The 21,934-nt window shown below is 55.2% G+C and overlaps 3 long non-coding RNA genes across 3 annotated transcripts; 2 read left to right on the forward strand and 1 right to left on the reverse strand.

The window, feature by feature from the left end:
• The first annotated feature begins 1,711 nt into the window (after nucleotides 1-1,711).
• On the forward strand, nucleotides 1,712-11,318 carry LOC137847532 (uncharacterized). The gene is made up of 2 exons (XR_011090940.1): nucleotides 1,712-2,038; nucleotides 11,180-11,318. It is a non-coding gene; the product is annotated as an uncharacterized lncRNA (long non-coding RNA).
• LOC137847531 (uncharacterized) lies at nucleotides 1,772-11,188 on the reverse strand. Its single transcript, XR_011090939.1, has 2 exons — nucleotides 10,619-11,188; nucleotides 1,772-4,473 (listed from the first exon to the last, which is right to left on the reverse strand). It is a non-coding gene; the product is annotated as an uncharacterized lncRNA (long non-coding RNA).
• An 8,293-nt stretch (nucleotides 11,319-19,611) lies between the features above and the next one.
• Nucleotides 19,612-21,210, forward strand: LOC137847533 (uncharacterized). Its single transcript, XR_011090941.1, has 2 exons — nucleotides 19,612-20,064; nucleotides 20,166-21,210. It is a non-coding gene; the product is annotated as an uncharacterized lncRNA (long non-coding RNA).
• The last annotated feature ends 724 nt before the right edge of the window (nucleotides 21,211-21,934 follow it).

The raw sequence follows: 21,934 nt of genomic DNA on the forward strand, positions 1-21,934 counted from the left end.
CGTGCATTGGAGAGAGAAGAGGCCAGCAGAAATCAATGATTTCTGGGAGGCTAGAAGGTTCAGGCAATGTTGATTCTGCTGTAGCACTGACTTAAAAGAGTCATGTAAAGACCTTGCCCTATTTTAACCAGCAACATTAATCCTTAAACCTAAATGCTACTGTACACACTGTCAGGAATCCACTACTCTAATGCCTGACCTCAACGCATCCCTTGAAGCCAAAATTCATCACATAGCCCCTTCCCCTTGTTTTTACTCTCTTAATCACTCTGATCCCTGACCTTAACACTAGCATTAAAATGCTCTTTTTAACCCTAGGAAACTGCCTGAGAGACCTAAACAAAACCCTAAACCACAAAGCTTGTCCATACCCTAAACACAGACCTGATACCCACATAAGAATACCAAAACATTCCCATTCAAACTTTGCTTAATCTTTAACCCAGTAAGGTGGGCCCTAGTCCCTAGTCATATACATGAACACCTAACACCCAAAACCCCTGTTCCTGTGCATTAACCTCCTCACCTTCAGCCCCTCTACTAAGCCTTAACTTTAGGCCCGTCATCCCTTGGGACAGGGCAGGAACCATGAGGTTGCTCTGCAGTCATGGCACTCAAAGCTGAATGTGAGGGGCCATGGATCTCATCAGATTGTGGGCCACAAGGGGGAGACAGGGGAGAATGCTCTGATGAGCTCAGCTCTGCCTCAGGAAGTCCTGCACCAGCAGGAGCAATGTGACTGTGGCAGTGACTGTAAGGTCACTTCTGTCCCTGCAGAAGATAGGGCAGCAGCAGGAACATGTCACAGAAAGGGACTGAGAGGTCACTTCAGTCTGTAGGTGGCAGGTCACCCTTGACTTAGAGCTGGGATCGGTACTTTTCGGCTGACATCTGCCAGTGGCCCTGGTAGGCCAGCAAAAGGCACCTGGCTGGCATGCTGACTGTGGGATCCCCTCTGCCTACATACTCAGGAGGACCCATGCAGAAAGAAGGCCCACATATGGGTTGTCCTGTCCCTTCTGCTTGAGTCCATGACTGGACAGCAGCAGGCCCATGGCTTGGAAGATGCTGGTGCGGTGACTTCTGTCTGGTTGGCTGACAGGCCGCAAGGAGCCTGATGGATTGGGATGCCTACTTTAGGAGGGGGTTCCACCCTGATGGAGCTTTCTTTTGTAGTAGAAAAGAGTAGGAGAGAAAAAACTGCCACAAAGTGCACTTTGGAATGTTGGTGCTGGCCACGAGGAGGAAGAACTGTCCCTCAGAGTGTTGTGCTGCGTTGCCAGAGGTCACCCAAAGAGCGTCTGTGATCAGAGCATGGCTTTGTGTGAGAAGGAGCAGCTGGGGAGGGTTGATGAGACACTGGTGAAATGATGGAAATGCTGGGATGAGAGCAAGGTGGTGAACAGAGACGGGTGTCTACAGTCCTCAAAGAAATAGGTGAAAGTCATCAAAGTCAACAAAGTGCTCTGCCGGGCACTGCCCAGCCCAGCCCGGCCCCTGCCCACCTCTCCCCACCACCCTGCCCTCTCTCCAGCCCAGCCCAGCCCAGCAGCCCAGGCTGGGCTGGCCCCAGGGCAATGCCCTCCACAGGCTGCTGCAGGGCTCTGGGCACGGCCACCCCAGCCCCAGCCCCTCACAAGGCACCGCAGCTGCTGGGACAAAGTGTGGTGGTTTTACTCAGGTGGGCAGCCGAGCTCCACCACAACCGCTCTCTCACTCCCCCTCTCCTCAAAGAGGAAGGGGGAGAAAATACAACACAGAGAACTCGAGGTTTGAGATGAGAAAGGTTTAATTAAATGGAAAGGGAATGGGGAGGAAAAAAAAAAAAAAAAAACGAAACAAAAGAAACAATCAGTCCGCGCGGGAGCACGGAGAGAGGGAAAAAAAAATTATTCTCTACTTCCCATCAACGAGCGGTGTTCAGCCACGTCCTGGGAAGCAGGGCCTGAGGGTCCGAGCCACGGCTGCGCTCGCGTCAGGCAGCACCCTGGGGTGTCACCAAGTGACGTCACAATGGGTGCCCACCCAGCCCAGGCGCGTGTCACAGTGGCACCCATTGTGACGTCACTTGGTGACACCCCAGGGCTCCGCCTTGTAAGAGCGCAGCCGTGGCTCGGACCCTCAGTGTCGGTGCACGGCAGTGACGGACAGGGCAGGAGCACAGGGCCTTCGAGGAGTCCCCGAGCATAGCCCACGTCCCACAATGCCGCAACCGCCCGCCCGGAGGAGCCGCCGGTTTCTATTTGGGAACTCTCCCACTCCAGAGGCTGCTTCTGAAGGGGATGAGGAGGGAGGCATGCCCCCCAGGCAGCCCAGGCCGGCCTGGCAGGAGACCTGGTCTTCTAGGGGCAGCAACCAGCCAGCAGAGGACAGCTTGCTGGCAGAGGACAGAACCCCAGTCGAGGCCTTTTTGCCATCAGAGGACAGCAGCCCGGCAGAGGACATTGCTCAGGCAGCGGGCAGCAGCCAGGTAGAGGAGAGCCAGGACGACGTACAGTGGCTGGATCCCAGTGAGTCAGGGTCTTCGGGATGGGGTGGGGAGGGTTGGGGACACAGAGACCCCTGCCTGACTCCAGGACTCCTTCCCTGGGTAAAGCGGCGCTTGGGCTGACGGGGCCGAGCTTCCTCCGCAGCACCACAGAATGCCAGGACGCTTTGGGCTGGGGGGGACCTCGGCGATCACGATGCTTCCCCCCAGCCCAGGCTGCCCAAAGCCCACCCAGCCTGGACGTGGGCAGTGCCAGGGAGGGGGCACCGCAGCCTGCGCCAAGGCCTCACTGCCCTGGGCGTGAAGGAGAGAAATCCCTGCCTGTCCGAAAGAAACCTGCCCTCTTTGAGGTTAAGGCCGTCACCCCTTGTCCTGTCGCTGCAGTCCATGATGAAGATCCCCCCCCAGCTTTCCTGGAGGCCCCTTTGGGCACGGGGAGGCCGCAGCGAGGTCCCCCCGCAGCCTTCTCCAGGCTCCACAAGCCCAGCTCCCTCAGCCTCTCTTCCCAGCGGAGCTGCTGCAGCCTCTGGGCATCCCCACGGCCTCCCCACGGCCTTCTGGGGCTGGGGCCCTTCCTCTCCTCACCCCTGCATTCAGCCCCTCGCTGCAGCACTCTTTGCTTTCCTCCTTTCCAGGTAAGGCATGGAAACTGTGCAGAGACAAGGCCGTGGAATTCATCAGGGCGTATGTCAGAGGCACAGAGAAGGTAATGGCAGCCGCTTGCATCACAGCTGTGCTCCTGGCGCTGCCCTCCAGGGGTCCCACACAGCCCCAGACCCCTCAAGGCTTTGGTCCTGCTAGCCGTGGGTGTCCCCCTAATGCTCTGTTGGTGTCTTTGTGGCTGCCAGGACGACGAGGAGCAGAAGATGCTGTTCCTCAGCAAAATCTGCGATCTGTGCACATGTGTCACAGAGAGGGGTGTGCCGATGAACTTGCATGACTTCTGCTGCCAAACTAACCTGGTGGAGAACATCATGGTGAGAGGATGCGCAGCGGGTTGGGGAAGGGGCAAGGCCCCCCGGCACCAGCCCCCTGGGAGGCGAGGGCTGGGGCAGCGCTGGCTCTGCTGCTGCTGGGTGCCGGCGGCTCCAAGGTCTCATCCTGCTTGTGCTCTGCAGGCGCTGCTGGAAAAGGAGCCCGTGGACAGCTTGCGCACAGCATTCCGGCAGAAGGCCATGGAGACTGTCGCCCTCCTCAGGTGCGTGCCCAGCCCCTGGTGGCAATGTCCTGGTGGCCCTGAAGCTGGCAGGGAGGCTGCCCGTCCCTCCCAGGGATGCCTGGCCAAGGTCCGTGTCCTCCTTCATAAGCCTCAAGGCACTGCGTCCAACAGGCTCCTCTCTCTCTCTCCTTCAGCAACACCGTGCCGACAACACTGTGTGGCGAAAAGGAGAGTCTCCTGAACGTGTGCTGCAAGAGCGTCTTCTTTCTACCTCCCAAGTCGGACATGCCAGAGACAGAAGGAGTGCTCTACACCAAGGTATGTGCTGGGTGAGATACTGGCACCCCCAGTCCTGCTGAGCTGCTGCCTTGCTTCCCCGTGCTGACACAACCAGAGACCAGTGCAGGGCCGGGGCCCAGATTTGCTTTCCCAGCCTCACCCTTTCCCCTTCCCGGGCATGATCCCATGCTGCAGGAGGTCTGCACACAGCGGCTTTTTAGCCCCAAAGCCACCCCTGAACTCCCGAGGGGCTCAGAGCCAGCTCCTGGGGGTGAGGAGGGCCACAGAAATAATTCGATGCTCTTCTGTCCTCCCTGCAGACTATGAAAGCCATGGACACCATGCTGGAGGGCTTCGTACTCAACTGTCCCATCGCCAGTTTCAACATAGAGATGCAGAATATGTTGAAGGTTTGGCATTTCCAAAGAATTTCCAAAGAATCCTCTCAGGTCACATTTGCAGACCGCTGTCAACCCCCAGCAACTTCTCTCCTCACAGGTGATGCTGGACTTTGCTGTCTCCAAAAACTCAGCTGTGCGTGAGAGCGCTGTGAAGGTGATTGAGAGGCTGATTACTTTCTTCCGCTGGTATTTGGTGATCAAGGTAAGGCACAAGGAATTTTCCACCCTTTCCTGCATCCCAGAGCATCCTGCCATGCAAGGGTGCCTGTGAGGCAACCCTCAACGCACGTGAGAGCCTCAGCACTGTGAAGCGAGGATCTTCGTCCCTCCTTTGCCCCTGCTCTTCCCTCCCCAGGCCGTGCTCTCTCAGGGGCTGGCTCTGCCTCCACTAAGCCCTTTGTCTCTCCTCCCTTCCTCAAACAGATCTTAGGGAACTTTGAAAACTATGGCAACGATGAGCCCACAGATTTCATCCTGCGCATCCCCATCCTGGGCAAGCTGCTGGGCCACCTCTTGCTTTTCAGCAGTGGCGATGATTCCATGAGACACTCAGCTTTGGAAAGTCTTCATCGCATGTACTCAGTTGTCAGAGAAGGAAGAGGTAAGAAGGTGTGGTGGGCAATGTCCATCTTCACACAGACATCTGCTGGTTTGTCTGCCTGTTCTCCTGAGTATTGTGAAGGATTGTTTTTGTGCTTGGTGGAGGCTGCCCACGGAATTCTGCCAGGTTCCCTGGCCTCCTCTGCTCCTCACAGCAGCTTCCCGCAGCATTCTGGCTATCGTTTTTCGCAGAAGCTAGACGCTCACCTGCCGTCCAGGAGCAGTTCTCTGCTGCTGTCCTTTCCAACCCTCCCCAGATCACCTACCACGCTGTTTTGTGGTGTCCCCCAGTCTAAGCCATCAATCGATGAGCACTTCCCAAACCACATCTTCTCTGAGGAGTGAACAGCAGAGCCAGCCGTGCATCACCAGGAATGGTGACACCCTCCAGAATGCTCCCTGACTGTTTGCTCCCTGCCATCTTAAAGGCAGGTGTCAGGGGGCTTCCTGCACATCCTGACCCCGAGCAGAAGGGGTCTGTGACACGCTGCTACCCCCACGGCACCCAACGCCATTGCTTCTCCTCCTTCTGCATCATCCCTGAGGTCCCTCTTGCTCCCAGCACTCCTCACCTTGTGCTTTACATCCCTGCCCACCACTCTCCTCGCCGTGGGTCTGAGCCTCCCTCCTCAGCCATTCCTAGTGAAAGAGCTTTTCACCATTTGGCAAGCTTGTTGGCAAAGATGCTCTTCCCTACTGACTCTTCGCTGTTTCCCACTCTTTAGCATGCTCACTGAAACACAAAATGGAACAATATGTGCTGCGCCGTGTGATACTCAATGATACAAGATTTCCATTTTCTATAACATCAACTCCGTGTGAAATTGCCAAGGTAATGAGCTCTGGCCTTGCTGGGGATCTTGTCCGCAGCATCAGCAGGCATCTCGTGTGAGCAAAGGGGTCCAGAACCGGTGGGGCTGGCACGGCCTCACTCGCCCTGCTGAGAGGGTTCCTCTTGTCCCCAGGCTGGGGCTATGCGAAGGCTGCTCCCCTGTGTCCCGGCAGCAGCTCCAGCCCTCCTGGCCACCAGCAAGCCCTGGTTACCTGCAGGGCCAGCACTCTGGCCCCATATGCCCCATCCTCACCCCTTCCCCCGAGGGCCCTCTCTCCAGAGCTGCCCTTGCTGCTCAGCTAAGCAGCACCCTTGGGACACTCAGTGAGGCATGTCTTCGCTCCTCCTTCTTCCCACAGCGGTTTGGAGGATACCTCTTCCCTGCTGAGAGGCTGGACATCATCCTCACAGCCCTTGAAGCTTTACAAGACTCCAGCATCCATGACAAGCAGGGGGCCTGCAGCGTGCTGGACGCAGCCTTGGAGGACCCTGACTACTGGCTGACAGATGTAAGTGGCCTGTGGCCATGGCCCTGCCCTTGAGCTCTTCCAGGCGTTGTTCCTCTCTCCGTCCCTGCCTCCCTCCCTGCCTCCCTCGCACATCGGGGTCTCTTGGGCTCCAGAAGCCACCTGAAGCCAGCAGAGAGCAATGGAAGGGGCCAAAGTTTGAGTGGCAGCTGTGGCAATGGCTGCGGTCTGCTGGCAACACCATTCCCACTTTGTCCCCCAAGGTGCCAAAGATCATGGAGTGCATCAGGAGAAACCTGGGCAGCATCCACACGGCATCGGCGCGGCAGTGCCTGGACTCCCTGCTTCTCAGGCTGACCGACGTGATGCCCTGGAGAGAAGTCAAGAACCTGCTGCAGTTCTCTCCGCCATGTGACAGGTCCTGGCCTTAATATCCTTGAGGGCTTGTTCCACGTTGGGAGATGCACCTGGAGACTCTCTGCTTGCCACACCAATGGCAAAGAGCAGGACATCCCCAAGGAGCACAGCCCTCCTTCCCACCAATGTGTTCCAGCCCTACTGGGCCAGCCAGGGCTGCAGCAGCCCAGCTGTCCAAGGCAGCTCAGAGTCCCCCTGCCCCCAGGGATCACCAGCTCAGCCCCCTCCTGCCTGCCCAGGCTGGGCCCTCAGTGCTCCCCAAGTCACAGGGGCTGCAGGACAGCCTGGGTCCTCTGGGGCTGGCCCAGTTTGTGGCCCTGCGGCTGAGGCAGCCTCACTGACAGAGTATTCTGGGCTTGCAGCACTGACCTGGCCATGTGGGAGGTGATCCTGGCCATGCCGAAGACCTTGAAGAGGGTTTTAAACGACATGATACAAGGCTTGCCGGTGCGCTACTGGTGCATCGCAGACACCAAAGACACCTGCATCCGTCGCTTGGCTGTGAGTTCCCATATGAAACCTTGCTCCCAGCAGGGCTACGTGTGCCCCTTCAGGCACACAGGCACAGCCCTGTGCCCATCTACCCCCAAACTGCCAGCTCCCGCAGGACGTACGGACACATGGTCCCTGGGGCCGGCAAGCCCCCGTAGCTCCCCGCGCCTGGTGCCTCTTTGGTGCCAGCTGGCGCTGCCCCATCCCTGCCCAAAGGTGGGAGAAGAAGAGGCTGCAGGGAGCCCTGCAGGCCCTGCCAGGCTCTCACTGCTCTTTCTTGCAGATGCTGGCCCAGAATCACATTTCTGAGGAGGACTTTGGTAACCCAGTGCACCTCCAGAGCTACCTGAAGCACCCAAGCCCAGAGGTGCGCTTTTTGGTTCTGAAAGGGCTCTGCACCGTGTCAGAGAGCCCTGAGAAGGTGAGCGGGCCATCGTCAAGCAAAGCCATGTTGGCAGCCTGGGGCTTTGCTCTTCTGCCCTCCCGTCCCTCCCCGCTGCCAGGAAGCAAGGCAGGAGGCTGGTGCTCAGGAACCAGAGCCCTTTGCCCAGGGTGGTCTCTCACTGCCTCACAGAAGGGAAATGGTGTCTTTCCTACAGGCAAGGGAAATTCAGGTCTTGCTGCCAGACATCCTGGAGGCCCTGCAGGACACCAACACAGACATGGTGCTGAAGGCCCTGCTTGTGCTGAAAAACGTGATGGCTCATGTGGAGAGGAGGGAGGCCAGTGGCCTGGCTCTGCAGCTGGCTGAGAAGCTCCTGCCACTCTTTGACCACGTAAGTGTGCTGCGGGAGCCCAAGCCCTCAGCTGGGCCCCCTGTAACTAGGGCTGCCCTTCAGCCCGGCCCTGTGGGCAGCACTCAGGCAGGGCCTTCCCAGTCTCCTCGTCAGCCCAGGCGCTGGGGAGCTCTGCTTGGGCATGGCTGGTGCGGCTGGTGGCGAAAGTGGGGTGGCTGGCGGGCAGCCTGCGATGGCAACCGATTGCGTTGCCCTTCACGGGCACCAGGCCTTGCAGCTGCCCCTGAGCAGCTCCTCTGGGAAAGATCCAGCGCTGAAGCATCTCACAGTGCTGGGAGCTCCCTTCACATCAGCCACGTTAATGCTGAAATTCCCCCTGTCCTCCTCCCTGCCAGGAGTCCAGCCAGGTGCGGGAGCACTCCATCTGCCTCTTCCAAGCCGTTGTGGAGGCTGTGCTGCGGCAAAGGAAGAAGGAAATGAAGAGGAGAGTGCACAGGAGCCTTCTCCCACTCTACTTTCACATGAGAGACCAGAGTGAGAGTGTAGCAAAGGTACAGATCTCAGAGCTGAGCAGTTATGTGGGCAAGGGTGTGCTGATGCCACAGGGTTGCTCTGGGGGATCTCTGGCCGGCAGCATGAGCTGCCTCCGATGGTGGCTGTCCCGTGGCCTTGCCTTGGCCACTGAACCCAGTGCACGCTGCCCCCCACCACAGCCTCCCATAACGCGCTGGGAAAGGCTCGCAGCCCTGCCAAGAGGAGGGGACAGAAGGTCTCCTTCCCAAGGCTGTGCTGCTACCTCCCAACCTCTGCTGCTCCGCAGGCCTCTGGGGAAGCTCTCGCTGTGGCTGCAAAGTTTCTGCGACACAAGGAGCTGAAGCGCTTCGTCCAGACAAAACAGACATGGAGGATTGGAGAGTGCTTGGTAAGGACCCAACTTGGTTTGCCCCAGCTGGGCAAACGCACCCGTCCAGAGCCCGCTGCCTGCAGCCGCATCCTCGCTCCCTTCCTGCCAGCACAGAGCCCCAGGGGGCTCTTCTGCAGGCCCCTCTGCCCTCCCTGCCCCCAGGATGCTGGAGGAGACCCTGGAGAGGGTGTGCAAGCCCCGTGACCCTGCGTTCTCTCTCTCTCCAGCTGCAGCAGGACAGAGGCAGAGTAGAAGAATACCTGCAGCAGAGCCAGCCCTACCTGCAGGCCACTCAGACCCTTTTGCGACTTGAGGCCGTCAGATTCATTGGTGAGCCCAGCCCCTGGGTCCCTCTTGGGGCAGCCTTTGGCAGCCCCAGGCACTGCCCTGTTGCCCCCAGAGCCACCCCGACTGGGCCCTTGCTCCAGGGTGCAGGAAGGGGCACAGCCTGGCTGGCCAGGCCAGGGGCTGCGCTGCTCGGAGCGTGCTGGGGAGCGGGGCTCTGATGGGATCTCTGTGTCTAGGTCTTGCTGCGCGCTACTGTGAGGACCAGAGCGAGGAGAAGCTGAATGAAATCCTCAGCGGTGAGTGAGGGCAGTGGGGGGTGTGCTAGGGCTGGGGGGACAGCGGCAGAGGCCCCCGTGCCTTGCCCTGCTCCAGGGAAATGCTTCGGGGCGGAGGAGCAATGCAGCCATAGGAACGAAGGAGAGGAGACGGGGTAGCCTGTGGTGTCAGGGAATGGCCTCCCAGCCTGGAGCTGGGCAGTGCCGCTGAAAGGGTTGAGTGTCCCTGAGGAAGAGTCAGGGGAAAGGGCAGTAAGGCTGACAGAAGGTGGGAGCCTGTTGTAGAGCACGCAACCAGGACGAAGAGGGAGATGAGACAGCCTACAAGCAGCTAGGAGCAGGGTCACGATTGCTAGCCCTTGCTCTCATGGGGAAGCACAATAGCGAGAGGAAAGAGTCCAGGAGATTCCTGGAGTGTGTGAATCCTCCCAAGGGATGGAGGCAGGTGGTGAGGGAACCAGCTTGTGAAGGTGCCCCACTTGACCTGTGGTGCGCAGGTGGGGAAGGACTGGTGGCTGCATTTGGGACATTGCTGAGCAGCAGCTTTCAACGGATTCCTTTGTCCCTCCTGCTCCTCCTGGCCTGGGGAAGAGTCGAGTGGGGCTGGCATGCTCTGCAGGGGATGCCTGGGGATCTCTGCAAGGAGTGGGTTTTCATCTCTGCTCTTCTTTCTTTTGCAGTCCTCCAGCCTTCAGAGAAAGACCCGGAACCCATGGTCCGTTCCCTGGCAGTTCAAACCACCCTGATCCTGACGTCAAGGCATAAGGCAATGTCAGGACGGAGATTTCCACTGCTGTGTTGCTGCTAGCCCCGCAGCAGTCCTCAAAAGAGCAATATATATTTTAATAGAACTAGGTTGTTGTCTCATTATTCCAGCAGCTCCTTCAAAGTGACTCGGTGCCATGACGCTGAGCTAACTTGGAGGCCACCAAGGACCCTGAGAAGTTCCCTCTGTTCCCCTGAGAAGGCAACTTCCTTGTGAGGGGAACAGAGGGCCCTATTTGTTAGCCTGACCCTACCCGTAGGGAAGTCTGCTGCCTCCCTGGGGCTAGGGTCATGGACGTTGCCAGAAAGCTTCCCAACCTGGTTTTCCCCTCTGATTACTATCTTCTTTTGATAGTCCAGGCTGGCAGTGATAATACTGAAGATAGAAGCCTGAAGGCTTTCAAGCGGGACTTTAGGGGACTGGGACGGGTAGTGGATGGAGTGGGAGTTCAGGTGGTGTTTTTGTCCACCCCTACAGTGGCAGGGAGGGGTACAGAGAGGACTCACGACTCACTGGGATCCAGCAATTGCGACTCCTTCTTGCTGTCCTCTGTCAAACCTCTGTTCTCTACCACTAAGCTGTTCTCTGCCGGTCTCCTGTCCTCTGCCAGGCTGCTGTCCTCTGCCGGGCTGCTGCCCTTTGACAGCAAGCTGTCCTCTGCTGGGCTTCTGTCCTCTGCCGGCAAAATGTCCTCTACCGGGGTGCTGTCGTCTGACAGCAAGCTGTCCTCTGCTGTCCGGTTGCTGCCCTCAGAAGACCAGGTCTCCTGCCAGGCCAGCCTGGGCTGCCTGGGGAGCATGCCTCCCTCCTCATCAGATTCAGAAGGAGCCTCTGGAGTGGGAGAGTTCTCAAATAGAAAACGGAGGCTCCTTCGGGCAGGCGTGGGCTATGCTCAGGGACTCCTCGAAGGCCCTGTGCTCCTGCCCTGTCCGTCATTGCCGTGCACCGACGCTGAGGGTCCGAGCCACAGCTGCAGTCATATAAGGTGGACCCCTGGGGTGTCACCAAGGGAGGTCAGCAAGGGTCCCATGTGACACGCGCCTGGGCTGGATGGGCCCCACCGGGCGCTGTAAGTTCGTGGGCGACACCAAGCTGGGCAAGGGGATCTGGACAGGCTGGATCAACGGGCCGCATCCAGCTGCGTGGCATTCAAGGCCAAATGCTGGGTTCCACACTTGGAATCATAGAATATCCTGAGTTGGAAGGGGGCAGACCTGAAGGGATGAAAGACACGGTCTCCCAATGCCTCTTGAGCAGAAGGCCTTTATTGCCATTTTTCTCTGCTACATATACTTTCCCCGTAACCACATGCGCTGTCCACGCGCCCGAATCAGTCATACAATTCATTAGAGACCCTCAGCCACGCGCCTCAAGCCAGCCAGCAATTGACCACTGCACAAAGCTCATCTTTAATGCTGTAGCCAAGTTAATTTATCTCCACCTTGCTCAAGTTTTTGTTACTAATGCCTAGTAAAAAAAGGGGCTTTAGGGCTTTGGGGCGACTACTTAAAGGATCAGGGGCACAGGTTGTGTTTGCCTCTGTCCTTCCAATAGGGGGGATCGATGCTGACAAGCAGACTCCACATTAACACGTAGCTTCGGGACTGGTGCAACTGGTAGAAATTTGGGCTTGTTGATCATGGGAGGGTCTATGTGACACTGGCCTGCTACCACCAGATGGGATGCGCCTCCCTGTAGTGGGTTTACATGGCAAGGTTTTGGTAGAACGGGGCCATAGGAGTGGCTTTTGTGAGAAGGATCTGGAAGCTGCCCCATGTTTGCTAAGGGCCCCTCTGCTGACCAGAGCTGAGCCAATAAGTCACAGAATCACAGAATTTCTAGGTTGGAAGAGACCTCAAGATCATCGAGTCCAACCTCTGACCTAACGCCAACAGTCCCCACTAAACCATATCCCTAAGCTCTACATCTAAACGTCTTTTAAAGACTTCCAGGGATGGTGACTCCACCACTTCCCTGGGCAGCCTGTTCCAGTGCCTAACAACCCTTTCGGTAAAGAAGTTCTTCCTAACATCTAACCTAAAACTCCCCTGGTGCAACTTAAGCCCATTCCCCCTCGTCCTGTCACCAGGCACGTGGGAGAACAGGCCAACCTGTCTCTCCTGGTGGGAGAACAGGCCCACCTCACTACAGCCTCCTTTAAGGTATCTGTAAAGAGCGATAAGGTCGCCCCTGAGCCTCCTCTTCTCCAGGCTGAAAAAGCCCAGCTCCCTCAGCCGCTCCTCATAGGACTTGTTCTCCAGGCCCCTCACCAGCTTTGTCGCCCTTCTCTGGACTCTCTCTAGCACCTCAATGTCCTTCTTGTAGCGACGGGCCCAAATTGAACAGAGTACTTGAGGTGTGGCCTCACCAGAGCCGAGTACAGGGGGACGATCACCTCCCTAGCCCTGCTGGTCACACGATTTGCACCTCTGTGAAAGCATATTTAAGACAGGGAAAAAAAAACGCTGCGCCACACAGCAGCTGGGAGAGTGAGAGGAGTGAGGAACGGCCTTGCAGGCACCAAGGTCAGTGAAGAAGGAGGGGGAGAGGTGCTCCAGGTGCCGGAGCAGAAGTCCCCTGCGGCCTGTGGTGAGGACCCTGGTGAAGCAGGTTGTCTCCCTGCAGCTTCATGGAGCACCACGGTGGAGCAGGGTTCCACGCTGCAGCGCGTGGAGGAGACCACGGTGGAGCAGGTGGCCCTGCACCGATGGAGGCTGCGGCCTGTGGAAGACCGCTGCCGGAGCAGATTCCGGGCTACACCTGTAGCCCGTGGAGCAGAGACCACGCAGGAGCAGGTGACCTGGCAGGAGCTGCTGCCCGTGGGGGACCCAGGTTGGAGCAGTCTGCTCCTGAGGGATGGACCCCGTGCTACGGACCCATATCTGGAGCAGTTCTGGAAGAGCTGCTGCCTGTGGGAAGCCCACGCCGGATCAGTTCAGCAAGGACTGCATCCCGTGGGAGGGATCCCACAGCACAAGGGACGAGAGTGACCGAGAAGGAGCGGCAGAGAAGAAGCACTGTAGACTGACCATAACCCCCGTTCCTTCGTTCCCCTGCACTGCTCGGGGGGAGGAGGTGGAAGAGGGTAGACGGGGGAGAAGGTGCTTTTGGCTTCTCTCCTTTGTTTCTCACTTCTCTAGCTTGTTAGTAATAAGCAATAAATCTTACTATCTCCCTATGCTGAGTCTGTTTTGTCCATCACGATAATTACTGTGCCATCTCCCCGTCCTTATCTCAACCCTTGAGCCCTTTTCATCGTATTTTCTCCCTGTTCCTCTTTGAGGAGGGGGAGTGAGAGAGCGGTCGTGGTGAAGCTCGGCTGCCCACCCAAGTAAAACCACCACACTCTCTCAGAGAGGGGTAAGGATTTTTGCTCAGGACTTGGCAGGGCTGATAGATAGGGCTTTAAACTAGAGTCGAAGGAGGAAGGGGATAAAACCAGGCACGCTGCTGATGAGCTGAGGGATGGTGCGCTAGAATCAGAGGGACGGTGTGCTAGTGAGGTCCTGCGGTCAGCTCCACAAGGCGCTGCGTGTAGGGAGGCGCATTTGAAGTGCTTCTACACAAACGCAGGCACTATGAGGAATCAAATGGATGAGCTAGAAGTCTTGGCCCTGTCCCACAGCTACGACATCATCGGCATAAGCGAAACCTGGTGGGATGAGTCCTGTGGCTGGTGTGTTGCAATAGATGGTTACAGGCCCTTCAGGAGGGACAGGCGGGGTAGGCAAGGTGGCGGGGTGGCGATCTATGTGAAGCATGGGCTGGACTGTGTGGAACTTCGAGTGGGCAATGGCAAAGTTGAGAGCTTCTGGGTAAGGATTAAGGGATGAACAAATAAAGGGGATGTCATTGTGGGAGCTGACACACGGCTGACACAAGCAATTCCAGGAGGTTCATAGAGCACCTAGATGATAACCTCTTGGTGCAGGTGCAAAGGGAGCCAACTAGGAAAGGTGTCCTCCTAGATCTATTGCTGGAGAACAGAGAGGGGCTTGTGGGAGACGTGGCAAGTGGTGGCCATTGGTGGCCAAGTGGTGACTATGAAGTGGTAAGGTTTAAAATTTATGGTTACAGAAGGAAAACTGCCACCAAACTTCGGCCCTAGATGTGGGGAAAGCAGACTTCAGGCTGCTCAGGGAAGTAGTCAGCAAGGTCCCCTGGGAAGCTGCTTTTGAAGGCATTGGCGTCCATCAGTGCTGGTCAGTCTTTAAGCACTGCCTCCTAAAAGCACAAGATCAGGCAATTCCAAAATATCGGAAGTCAGGCAGGCGGGGCAGAAGGCCAGCCTGGCTGACCAGGGATCTTCTACTGGAGCTTAGGTGAAAAAAGAAAGTGTACGACTGCTGGAAGGAGGGTCAGGCAATGAGGAAGGAATACAGGGATGCTATTAGGGTTTCACAGAATCACAGAGTTTCTAGGTTGGAAGAGACCTCAAGATCATCGAATCCAACCTCTGACCTAACACTAACAAGTCCTCCACTAAACCATATCACTAAGCTCAACATCTAAACGTCTTTTAAAGACCTCCAGAGATGGTGACTCAACCACTTCCCTGGGCAGCCCATTCCAATGCCTAACAACCCTTTCGGTAAAGAAGTTCTTCCTAAGATCCAACCTAAAACTCTCCTGGTGCAACTTAAGCCCATTCCCCCTCATCCTGTCACCAGGCTGCACAAGCCCAGCTCCCTCTGCTGCTCCTTGTTTGTAGGGAGAAAATTCGTGTGGTCAAAGCCCAACTAGAGTTGAAGCTGGCCATGTCTCTGGGAGACAATAAAAAAGGTTTTTTTAGATATGTGAACAGAAAAAGGAGAACCAAAGAAAGAATTGATGGGGATCCATCAAAAAAGGAGAACCAAAGAAACCAAGCTACTTGTTGGGGAAGGTCTCCTCACAGACAATGACATAGGCAAAGCAGACGCGTTTAATGCCTTCTTCGCCTCCATCTTCAACATTGATGATGGGCTTTGGGACCCAGGGTGCCCTGAGCTGGGACTCCCAACCGCCCCTGAACGTGTGCGGGATTTAGTGCTCCACATGGATCCGTGCAACTCCATGGGTCCGGATTGGATTCATCCCAGGGTGCTTAAAGAGCTGGCTGACGTCATTGCGGGACCTCTCTCAATTATTTCTCAACGCACTTGGGAATCGGGAGAGGTCCCAGTACACTGGAAGCTGGCAAATGTCGTGCCAATTTTCAAGAAGTGTAATAAGAAAGAAGACCCTAGCAATTACAGGCCTGTCAGTCTCACGTCAGTGCCTGGTAAAATTATGGAGAAGATGATCCTTGAAGTTATTGAAGCGCACCTGGGGGACAATGCAGTCATTGGTCCCAGCCACCAAGGGTTCATGAGGGGTAGGTGCTGCCTAACAAATTTGATTTCCTTTTATGATAAAGCCACCCATCTAGTTGTTCAAGGGAAACCAGCTGATGTGGTCTTTTTGGAGTTCAGCAAAGCTTTTGACACGGTTTCCCGCAGGATCCTACTGGACAAAATGCCCAGCATACAACTTAACAAAAGCATCATACGATGGGTGAGCAACTGGCTGACGGGCAGGGCTCAAAGGGTTGTGGTAAATGGGGCCACATCTGGCTGGCGGATGGTCACTAGTGGGGTCCCTCAAGGCTCCATTCTAGGGCCAGTCCTCTTCAAAGTTTTTATAAATGATTTGGATGTAGGACTAGAAGGTGTTTTGAGCAAATTTGCCGACGACACCAAACTTGGAGGAGTTGTGGACTCGGATGAGGGTGGAAAGGCCTAGAGGGGAAGACATATGAGGAGCGGCTGAGGGCGCTGGGCCTGTTCAGCCTGGAGAAGAGGAGGCTGAGGGGGGACCTCATCGCAGTCTACAACTTCCTTGCGAGGGGGAGTGGAGAGACAGGTGACCTATTCTCCGTAATCACCAGTGATAGGACCCGTGGGAAAGGTGTTAAGCTGAGGCAGGGGAAGTTTGGGCTGCACATCAGGAAGAGGTTCTTCACCAAGAGGGTGGTCGCACACTGGAGCAGGCTTCCCAGTGAAGTAGTCACTGCACCAAGCCTGTCTGAATTGAAGAAGCGATTGGACTGTGCACTTAGTCACATGGTCTAAACTTTTGGGTAGACCTGTGCGGTGCCAGCAGTTGGACTTGAACGTTATGGGTCCCTTCCAACTCGGGATATTCTACGATTCTACAATTATTTCTTCATTATCTCTAATTCAGGAACGTGTGCAATAGTGCAAAGCCATCTGCAAATTCCTTTCCCACACAAGACCCACAAGGATCATTGAGTCAAACGCCAGGCTCCACACAGAAACGCCCAATATCGGAGAATGTTAGAGCGTTGTGCAAACGCTTGACTTGACTTGACTTCCAGCAGGCTTGGAGCCATGCCCAATGCCCTGGGCAGCTTGTCCCAGTGCCCGACCACCCTTTCAGTGAAAAACCTTTTCCTAACACCCAGCCTCTGCCTCCCCTGTCCCAGCTCCGTGCTGTTCTCTCGGGTCCTGTCACTGTCCCCAGAGAGCAGAGCTCAGCACCTGCCTGTGGTGCAGTTGCCTGAAGTAACTAGGAAAATAAAACTAACATTCACATCTTAAAGAAAATGCACAGCATTGAAAAGGCTTTCAGGGTAGGGCGTAGCTGCATTACCTGAGCATTCCCTAGGCTTCCAACCTTAGATGCTATTGCGCTGGGGGAACCTGGTGTGCTAGCTCTAAGGAACAGCACGGAGCATAGAGTGGAGTGGAGACACCACAGCTAGGCTCTGTGACCAGGTGCGGACTCGATTGTTCCTGTGCACGCTGAGACCGATAAGCTGCACTTTTTGCTACCCTGAGCCAACGACCTGTCATGTTTTGACAAATGCTGTACTCTAATGTACTTTTGCTCATTATAATATCATTAAAATGCCAAAACACACCTCCATCCCAAAAGCTACCTGCTTCCAAGGTGCGACCACCCCTCTCTGAGCATGTGCTCTGAATTTCTCAGAGCCTACTACTTTAAACAGAGACAAGAAACCTTTTCACCAATCCTAACTAAAATATGCTTGACTAGAGTCACTCAAGCTCCACCTCATAAATTGGCCTAAGAGAGAGGGTGTGTCAGGGAAGATACCATTGTTAGGGAAGGTACCATCATTAGGGAAGATACCACCATCAGGGGAGATGCCATCCCAAGGGAATACACCATCCTGAGGACCTCCTGACTCCTGGGATCAGTCGACGGGCTGAGCCTCTCTTCTCGCCCATTGGGACGCCTTTGGGTGAGATTTGAACACTAGGTTATATCGTGTGTCTCTGCGGAAACTTAGGAATCTCTATAGAGTCTTTGTGCCTTTTAACGCGTTCATTTCCAGGCTGCGCACCTGTGCCACCTCTGTATTTCATACATGCGTTATTGGTGAATCTGTGATTGTGATAGTTCAGGACCCTGAATCTGACCGGACCCGTAACGGTTAATCGGCTACACCCCTAAATGCCACACTGCCCCTCTGCTCCCCTCGTGAGGGAGCTGCAGGCCGCCAGGAGGCCTCCCCTCACTCTCCTCCAGGCTGAATTCTGACACGTATTCAACTTGCTGTCGACCAAAACCCCCAGATCCCTTTCTGCAAGGCTGCTCTCCAGCCTCTTCTGCTGGCCCTAAGTGGAACCCTGGGGAACCCCACTAGGGACTGGTCAACAGCCTGATGCAACCCCATTTCTATAACCCCTTGAGCCCAACCCATCAGCCAACTTTTCACCCTAAACAGCATGTATTTATCTAGCTGTACAATGGACATTTTGTCCAGAAGGATACTGAGAGAAACAGTACTGAAAACTTGATGGAAATCCAAAACCTGGCATCCCTTGCTCAACTAGACGGGTGATGTTGTCATAAAAGGAAATTAAGTTTGTTAAACAGGACTTTCCCCTCATGAACCTGGGTGGGCTGTGATCAACGACTGCGTTGTCTTTCCGGTGTTCTTCAGTAATGCCCAGAAGAGTTTCTCCGTATTTTTACTAGGCTCTGAAGAGAGACTGGCGGGTCTGTAATTATTGGGCTCTTCTTTCTTGTCCTTCTTGAAACCTGTCACAATGATTGCCAGCCTACAGTCAACTTGGACCTCTCTGGCCTCCCAAGACCATTGAAAAATAATTGAGAGAGGTCTCACAAGGACATTAGTCGGCCCTCTGAGAACCCTGGAATGAATCCCCTCAGGCCCCGTAGACTCATATGCATCCAGTGTGGGTTTGGCTAGGAGGTTTTTGTTACCGCACTCATGGCCCCCCAACTCTGGGCCCCTTGGGTCCCAGAGCCCAACATTGCTCTTGAAAACAGAGGCAAAAAAGGCATTAAATGGCTCTGCTTCGCCTATGTCTGTGTTTGTGAGGTGACCATCCTCAGCAAGTAACGGACCAATGTTTCCTCTAGCCCTCCTTTAGCAGTTCACATCTTCAATACACATATTAATGTATATATCTGCGTTGTTGCCCACACTACTAGCCAGCTTCACCCCTGAGCTTTGCCTGCACGAATTTTCTCCTGACAGAGGCAAACAGCACCTCTGTAGCCCTGCCATGTCACACGACCTCGCTTCCAGTGGCCACACGCTTTCTTTTTCCACTTAAGCTCTAGAAGAAGATCCCTGCTCAGCCAAGCTGGCCTCCTGCCCCGCCTGCTTGACTTCCAACATTTTGGAATCGCCTGCCCCTGTGCTCTTAGGAGGTCGTGCTTAAAAAGATGGACCCCGATACCTTCCAAAACAGCTTCTCAGGGGATCTTCCTAACTAGTTCCCTGAGCAGCCTGAACTCTGCCCTCCCCGTGTCCAAAGTTCACAGAATTGGAGGGGTTGGAAGGGACCTCAAGAGATCATCGGGTCCAACCCCCCTGCCAAAAGCAGGTGTACTGGCAGTCTTCCTCCTATCGCCAAAGATTTTTAAACTCAACTGCTTCATGATTGCTATGGCCAAAATGGCCGCCCATCACCACTCCACCCACTGCACCCTCTGTGTTCACGAGCAACAGGTTTAGGATGGCACCTTTCCTTGTTGTCTCCCTCAGTAGCTGTACCAAGGAGTTATCATCAAGGTGTGTGAGGAATCTCCTGGACCTGCTTGTATCAGCTGTGTGGTCTTCCCAGTTAACGTCTGGCAAGTTGAAGTCCCCCATCAGGACAAGGGCAGTTGAGCTAAGAGAGGTCTCTCTTAGTTGCTTAGCGAATAATTCATTGGTATCGCAAACACCCACTGCAACATCCAAGTGATTGGTTTCTCCCTTAATCCTTACCCAGAAGCTCTCGGCCACGTCCTTGTGCCAGCCCCTTGCCTCGCCTGCCCTGCCTATCCTTCCTGAAGAGCCCATACCCGTCCATCACAGCACACCAAGTCTCGCTTGTTCTGGGATGGAGATGAAGCTTCCAGCTCCTCCTGCTTGTCCCTCATGCTGGGTGCATCGGTGCAGAAACATTCCAAATGTGCTCCAGTGTACCCAGCGTGGCATGGAGCAGGCCGAACGATCTTGCTAGCGCACAGTCCCTCCCATTTTGGTGTGCCACTTAGAAGATTCTGTCAGGACAGAACAATAATGGATGATGCTCAGAGGGCCTTACGGGGCGAGTGAGCTTTCTAGAAACATCTTTTACCCTGATCTCCTGGGAGGCAGCAGACTTCTCCATGGGTTGGGTCAGGTCGGCATATGCGGCCCTCTGTTCTGCTCAGAAGGGAGTCACTTATGACAGTAACCCTTCTCTTCTTCTTGATGGAGGTGGTCGTGATACTGGGGAAGGCTGACTTGCCCTAGAAAACCCCTCCAACCTGAATGGACCTTCATGCACATCATCGTTTGTGTGTCCATTACTTCCAGAGTCTGTTGTTTCAGGGCACCTGAAAGGAAGGTGAGGTAGGCAAGGAGGGGTTCGCCTGCTGCCCCGAGCAGATCTAAACTTCCATCCCTTCGTCACTGAGATGCACTCCTTCTGCCTGATGGCCAGAGGGTAGGGGATCCTCCATTTCCTCTGCTGTGTCTGCCTGACGCATCTGTCCCAGGGCTGGCAGAGTACAGTTCAACCTTCTCCGACTCCCTGGTGCTCCTCAGCCTGCCCACCTCCTCCCGAAGCTCTGCCAGGAGGCTGAGCAGTTCTTCTACCTGGGCGCACCTACCACAGGTGGACTCACAGGATGGGATGTCAGGAAGAATTTCTTCATGCAAAGGGTGGAACCGGCTGCCCAGGGCACTGCTGGAGTCCCAGGCCTGGAGCTATTAAAGAAATGCGTGGACTTGGCGCTAAGGGCCGTGGTTTTGTGGTGGGCCTGGTGGTGTTAGCTGACGCTTGGACTTGAGCTGAAGGCCCTTTTCCAAGCGCAAGGGTTCTGTGACTCTTTCACTGGTTGAGTAGGCGCCATGCAGTCACCGGGCCCAGGGAAAAGACGTCCTTGGTGGCCTCCAAGTTAGCTCAGCGTCATGGCACCGAGTCACTGTGAAGGAGCTGCTGGAATAACGAGACAACAACCTAGTTCTATTAAAATATATATTGCTCTTTTGAGGACTGCTGCGGGGCTAGCAGCAACACAGCAGTGGAAATCTCCGTCCTGACATTGCCTTATGCCTTGACGTCAGGATCAGGGTGGTTTGAACTGCCAGGGAACGGACCATGGGTTCCGGGTCTTTCTCTGAAGACTGGAGGACTGCAAAAGAAAGAAGAGCAGAGATGAAAACCCACTCCTTGCAGAGATCCCCAGGCATCCCCTGCAGAGCATGCCAGCCCCACTCGACTCTTCCCCAGGCCAGGAGGAGCAGGAGGGACAAAGGAATCCGTTGAAAGCTGCTGCTCAGCAATGTCCCAAATGCAGCCACCAGTCCTTCCCCACCTGCGCACCACAGGTCAAGTGGGGCACCTTCACAAGCTGGTTCCCTCACCACCTGCCTCCATCCCTTGGGAGGATTCACACACTCCAGGAATCTCCTGGACTCTTTCCTCTCGCTATTGTGCTTCCCCATGAGAGCAAGGGCTAGCAATCGTGACCCTGCTCCTAGCTGCTTGTAGGCTGTCTCATCTCCCTCTTCGTCCTGGTTGCGTGCTCTACAACAGGCTCCCACCTTCTGTCAGCCTTACTGCCCTTTCCCCTGACTCTTCCTCAGGGACACTCAACCCTTTCAGCGGCACTGCCCAGCTCCAGGCTGAGAGGCCATTCCCTGACACCACAGGCTACCCCGTCTCCTCTCCCTCGTTCCTATAGCTGCATTGCTCCTCCGCCCCGAAGCATTTCCCTGGAGCAGGGCAAGGCACGGGGGCCTCTGCCGCTGTCCCCCCAGCCCTAGCACACCCCCCACTGCCCTCACTCACCGCTGAGGATTTCATTCAGCTTCTCCTCGCTCTGGTCCTTGCAGTAGTGCGCAGCAACGCCCTAGATTCGCCAAAGATTTTAAACTCAACTTCTTTGTGATTGCTATGACCAAAATAGCTAGCAATCACCACTTCCCATGTGGCTGCCCCCTCTGAGTTTTTTTTTTTTTTTGTATATATGAAGAAAGGTTTGGGCTAATTTCAGTTGAAATATTTTCAGTTGCTTGCTTGGCCATATTGTCCTTTCAATGTTGAAATCTGAAGCAAAACCACGGGAATTGTTGCTTCTAGGAGTAGCCCAGTTCTCTTGTCTGCACTCTGCATTCTATTGATCTAAACCATATTTAAAACCAAACCAAACTAAACAAACAAACAAACAAACAAACAAAAAACATCTGCTGCTCTTCCTGCTCTCTTTGTCTCTTTCTCCCTTCTTTTGCTTTGCCCTTCCCCTTTCCCAGGTGACTGGAGTGGAGTGCTAGGCAGGGTCTAATGGTATACGAGTCCCAGGCATCCCATC

This window comes from Anas acuta, chromosome W, assembly GCF_963932015.1.
Source record: "Anas acuta chromosome W, bAnaAcu1.1, whole genome shotgun sequence".
Classification (NCBI taxonomy): domain Eukaryota; kingdom Metazoa; phylum Chordata; class Aves; order Anseriformes; family Anatidae; genus Anas; species Anas acuta.